The following is a 6000-nucleotide window of genomic DNA, read 5'->3' as shown; positions in this document are numbered from 1 at the left end:
TGAATATACCAGCTGCATTGGGGAACATATGAGGAAATCTCCCAATTCAAGAGCAATTTAAATTGTTGTCCTGTCTTTCAAATAAATACTGTTACCCGTCTACAGTCGGTTGTAGTTTCTTAGACTGAACACTTCCAGAGCTGCAGTAAAAAACACAGTTTACCTATTAGATGACTCTTGGAAACATCAATGGAGGGTAATGAGGAGAAATGGGGAGAAGGACCACGGTTTCATTAAGTGTGGGTTTTAGTATCTAAGCATCAAAAACAAGGACTATCAGAGATATGCTCACTGGCTTCCACCTTGTGTTTGAAAGCCATTAGCCAATGAGTGTGAGGTTTCACAGTTAGACATGTCTCTTGTCATCAAATCACATTTCAAGATGGTGACGGAAAAAATCTCATCTCAAGGCTATTAAACTCAAAAAACTGGTGAATGATGTCACAGTAGCTACGTCCATCTTTTATATGGTCTATTGGTATGACTTAAAGATTTCCTGCATCAGCTTCCACTTTTCCATTGCCTGTCCATTAAGTGGCATAGAGAGATCTATTTATTACCCATAGCATAGTCAGTTGTTTCCCCTTTTAGTCAGCTGATGGAGGAATCCAAATGCTGTTTCAAACATATCTATGTAAAGCATAAAGAGGGAATAGCACACCTCTTCAACTACAGAGCAAGACAAATGGTCTTGATTCAGTCAGATATATCCTGAAAAGAGAAGCTGGGGTGAAGGTGAGTTGCAAAGAAGCTTGCAGTTTTTGTAGTTAAAGCAGATTCATGAGCTCACTCTGAATGAGATTTCTCAAGTGGATGCTTAGAAGGATTTCGGCTGATCCAACAACTGATCTGCTGAAATCCTGGCAGAACTTAACTTTTTTAATCCATAATACTCAAGCAAACTTTTGAAAAACTCAAAAACATAATTAGTTTAATACCTATTAGGATGCCTTAGACGAAACATGTAATACTCTACTCTTGTTATTGCACAGTAAACGTGTATTTATTTCATAAACCTGCATATTCTGCAGTACAAATATAGTGCCTCATTGCAGGTTCACTATAAGCTATGTTCTCTTGTACTGCCTCCTTGTGTTTTTTTAATGTAGAGAATGGAAGCATACAACTCTGTAACTGTGAAAATTAAACAACTTTTAATTGCTTTAATCCAAACACTTTGTAAGCAGAGAAATAAAATGCCAAAAAAAAAAATCATGTTCAGTCAAGCATAAAAATGAAGACTGAGGCTTTTGTGTGGTTGACGGGGGGAGGTCAATGTGAAGAGGCCAGCCAGGGTTAGCCGAGTACTCCATCTTCAGTGATATTTGAAAATGTAAGAAACTGAAATGCAAGACCTTCAAACAAATGTTTCAAGAGTGAACAAGAGAAACGAGATGAAACTGCAATCGAGTGGCAAATCAACCTTCCACAAAAATAAAACTGTGCAAAGACTTTAATGTGATGTTGGGATGTTAGTGTCGTGCTCGCTGTGAAATATTGCCAATATAAAGTCAATGTTCACAGTGGCAGGAAGCGAAACCTACTAATGCTGCTGCTACTGCTGGGAAAGGGAGAAATCGATATAGAAACGTGTCATGTGGCATGGAAAATTCTGCCAGTTGTCAAACCTAATATATGATTGCACAGCTACACACTGCAGAACTGAATATAAGCATTTCAAGGGCCAAACACTAGCAGAAAATACAAAATCAGATGAGAAAGAGGGCTTGCAAAGCAAGAAATGTCACACTCTCTGTTGCAAAAATATGCACTATATGAATGATCAGCTACGTGACTATTTATGAGAGGTGTGACTCATACAGATGAACCCACAGGGAATTCTTTGCAGTTCCTCTCAGTTCATCGTGGCCCACATCTTTGTGTCAGTATTGTATTTTAATTCACTGTGCTGGCCAAGAGCAAATGCATAAAAAATATGGAAACATCAGATGTTTTTTTAGGAACTATCTTAAAAAGGAATAATGAAATTGTAACATGATAAATCAGTCATTAAAAAAAAAACAACAACTCCAAAACAAAACAAAAAAATCTGCGTTATCATTATCTGCTGTAGTTATGCTGGAGGAAGCTTCTTATGCTGTTTTTGCAAACCTTCACTGATCTTTGGCATTTGGTATGTTCATGCAGAGTGTAAATATATTTCGGCAAGCAGGAAATGGCTTTGGTCAATAAAACAGAAAGCAAATGCATTAGTGCACTGCAGTAGATATCAGGTATCATATCAAAGCCATCAAGATGTGCTACAGCAGAAAGCAATGCATTCTAGCCATGCAGAAAGGTACTGAAAGGTGGAACAGGGGTGACCTTTTATAATATATTCTATCATGTCTTTGCTGTAATGACAGACAATAAAGTGAGGTCATTAAACTTTAATTAACATTGCCTGCATACATCTCCACTTATTGTCCAGCCATGACATTTCAATAAGCAGCCATGAACATTGTAAAGTGCCTGCTGACTAGGAGATAGCAAAGTGTTCAGTAGATATGAAGACTGCCAACTATGATTAGAGCCAAGATGAGCTAACACACACTCGTAGTATAGGAGATGAGAGATTGTCATCTGTCCTGGTGCTGCTTGGAGACAAACCAAATTATAAGCTCAATCACAAATACAAGAAAGTGTGGAATGAGACAGCTAAATTTCCACTCAGCGCAGGGCTCAAAAAGCCTGTTAAAACCAGAAGACCATAGAATTCTTATATAGACGGTCTCTCCTGTTAAGGTCCCGCTGACCTGAGTATTTTGTCCAGCATTAGACCAACAGATTGAGCTGTTCTGTGATCTATGATGATATACTCTGCCACAAAAATTCTCTTTGAAGAGAGCAGATTCTGCTGTACAATACATCAGAAAAAATCTGCTGTGAAGACAGACACTTATTCACTTATTGCATTTTTAAAAAGAAATGGGGATACAAAGATACTGATATTAAGACACAAATATAGAAATTACCAGAGGTGTGGACTCGAGTCACATGACTTGGACTCGAGTCAGACTCGAGTCATTAATTTTATGACTTTAGACTTGACTTGAAAAAATGTTCTAAGACTTGTGACTTGACTTGGACTTTTACACCAATGACTTGGGACTTGAATTGGACTTGAACCGGTTTACTTGAAAAGACTTGATATTTTACCCCAAATATAAAATTTAACATGCATATTATATAGAGATTGAAAATGTGACGTCATTCACGGGTAGAACCGCAAAGGATTCTGGGAACTCGTGGCAAGCGGTACTAACGCACGCAGGCTTTCAATTGAAATCAGTCACACAGCGATAAAAAGAAACACAAAAATGTCAAGAAGCTGTTGTATTATTAACTGCAATAGCCGGTCGCATGACAGCCACGGGAAGCCGACGGGTAAAGAGATCGGTTGGTCGTTGAAGAGAAATTGTTCGAGCCATGTTTCCAAAGTAACAAAGACGCGACGGATGGCCTGGATTGCAGCCATTCAAAGATCAAATATAACGTCCCAGAACACTCCAGCTCACAGGTTAGTCTGCTCCAAGCATTTACACGAAGGTCAGTGTTTTTTAGTAGTTAATACGTCATTTTCATAACATAATTGGTGATATAGGTTACAAGCAAGTCTGGCACTGAACAGAAATTGTCGCGCTATGCTCCTTTATTTATTGTGCATAAATAGTGAATTGTCCTGACACAATATTGCGTTTCGCTTCTGTTATTATGGTACATTGACAAAAACATATACTTTTATTCACAGGATAAAACAGGTTTTTTGTATCACTAATTGCCCAGTACGATTACAGCATACAATATTATTGTCACTGCTACATTTCTGTGATGCTACCAGAAATTATTTCCACTACTAATTAATTACCGTTGAGCTCAAAGGTCCTATTAATAAACGGTTAACGAATGTGTATTTATGACGACGATTTGTGAGACTGGTAAACTTATGATACGTACGATGGTCTTTCGTTCTACACGGTGCATTTCAAGGTCCTGTACCCATCCGTCGGTAAACTGTACCTGAGCTTGTTGCAGTGACCTGAAGTTACTAAACTTCATGAGTGTATGCACTCACTCCAAGAACCGTATAATTATAAATATGCATATAAATATGCTACAATGAGATAGCTGACTTCATCTAACTAGCAAATGTTTTCCAGGCTACGTTGGTGATTCAGTTTTTTTTAATGTGTATGATATTTTTGTCATGCGATTTTAAAGTCGGTCCTACAAGCGCATCCAAGAATAACATGCAGCTTATCTCAGAACTGTCGGTGAAAATTATTCTTGGAGCTAAGTTTAATTGAGCTGCATTTTATAGAGGTGCAATTTCACAATTTGTGTATATTTTCTAAGTTCACTATTTTGTCATGTGTTGAGAAAAACACAGATTAAAAAATTACATGGTCTAATATTTACATTTAGCATAACTGCAACATTATTTTTTCGTTTTTTTTTTTTTTTAAAGACTCGAAAGGACTTGAAATTCAAAGTTTCAGACTTGTGACTTGACTCGGACTTTTACACCAGTGACTTGAGACTCGACTCTGACTTGCCTGACATTACTTGAGACTTGACTTGAGACTTGAGGATAAAGACTTGAGACTTACTTGAGACTTGCAAAACAATGACTTGGTCCCACCTCTGGAAATTACCTGTTATACCACATGCATGGCACTATTTTTTCCTGTAATTTTTAAATAAAGACTTTCACCTTTTATTTACTGAAAGAAAAAATATTCATGGTGCCAAAACATTCTGACAGCCTTGTTATTAGAAGTTAAAGGTTAAAATAACATTATGCTTTATAATTAGTCTTTGTCCTTGAGGTGTTTCTTTTTCCACTGAACATCTGCAAAGCCAGTTTTATTTTTGTATTTATTTATTTTTACCTCTACTGCTCACATATTGCTACGATTCTTTCCACAGTGCTGCAACCAGCAGTTAGGACAGTGGAGTATGTAAAGCTCGAAGCAAAAACCTGCTTTCACACACTTGTGTGCACAGTAAAAATGAAAAGGGGACCCACTCATGGAAAAAAAAACCTCAAAACATTCCATTGCATTACTTGTGGTCAAAAGGCTCCACAGTCAAGTTTATCCATTTGGTAGCATAAAAAAAAATCTGACAGCTTCTATGAAATTTTACCAGCGCGGCAGGACTAGAGAGTGTGACTATTATCAATAGTTATCTTGCGGTTATCTATTCTTTTGTTCATCCACTGATCTCTGTCCTGCTGTTGTACCACTTGATTTACACAATAACTCATCACCTTTGCTGAAATGGTGATCTCAGTGATATGGATGCTATGGAAAATGGTGTGATCCTTGGGTCATTTGCAGCATAAAGCGTGTAGCAGCATTCAGTTCTTCTTCAAAGATGATGAATTTGCATTCAAATAGCATGTCTATTATACCACTAGAGGAGTTCCACAAAATACTTTTTCGTTTTTCAGACGATGTGTTCCAGGAAAGTAAGAGAAGTCATTAGCCTTAGAGGGGCGCAGATGCATTTATCTAAAGCAACGGCAAAGTGTTCACTCCCTGCCATATCTGCAAAGAAAGTGGAGCAACATCAGTGCTCTCCAGAATGATGAATGAGTCACAGCAGATCACACAAAGCTTGACAACCATGCTGACATGGAGAAGGCAGGTAGCCAGATTAAAAGAAATGGTGTCTTTATGAAGGAATGGCACGTAGGCGGTAAGATCTGGGAGTTCCATTTCAGTTCTCTTGCCATCTTAACACACCCACCCACCACCTTCGGCAAGCACAGTGAACCCTGGATGGAGTGATGAGCAGAAAAGAAGACTTCCACTCACACGTACTCCTACAGTAAGGAAGTTCCTTGGAGTGATAATGCAGAGAGGGGGCAGCGACCCTGCTTTTATGGTTAAACCTCTTTAGGAAGGAAACACAGAGCTGAGCCTGGGACAAGTAGGTTAAGGTGAATAGCAAAGCCCCATTAAGAGATCAGGACTTTATCGTAGACTCCACGGC

At 38.3% G+C, this 6000-nt stretch overlaps 1 protein-coding gene across 1 annotated transcript in view; it reads right to left on the bottom strand.

The window, feature by feature from the left end:
- rngtt (RNA guanylyltransferase and 5'-phosphatase) overlaps positions 1-6000 on the bottom strand; it is a 120559-nt gene that overhangs the window by 52163 nt on the left and 62396 nt on the right. The gene's annotated exons all lie outside the window — the stretch shown is intronic.

This window comes from Astatotilapia calliptera, chromosome 15 (genome assembly GCF_964374335.1).
Source record: "Astatotilapia calliptera chromosome 15, fAstCal68.1, whole genome shotgun sequence".
NCBI lineage: Eukaryota > Metazoa > Chordata > Actinopteri > Cichliformes > Cichlidae > Astatotilapia > Astatotilapia calliptera.
The sequence above is the reverse complement of the archived record's forward strand: the minus strand, read 5'-3'. Positions and strand labels throughout refer to the sequence as shown.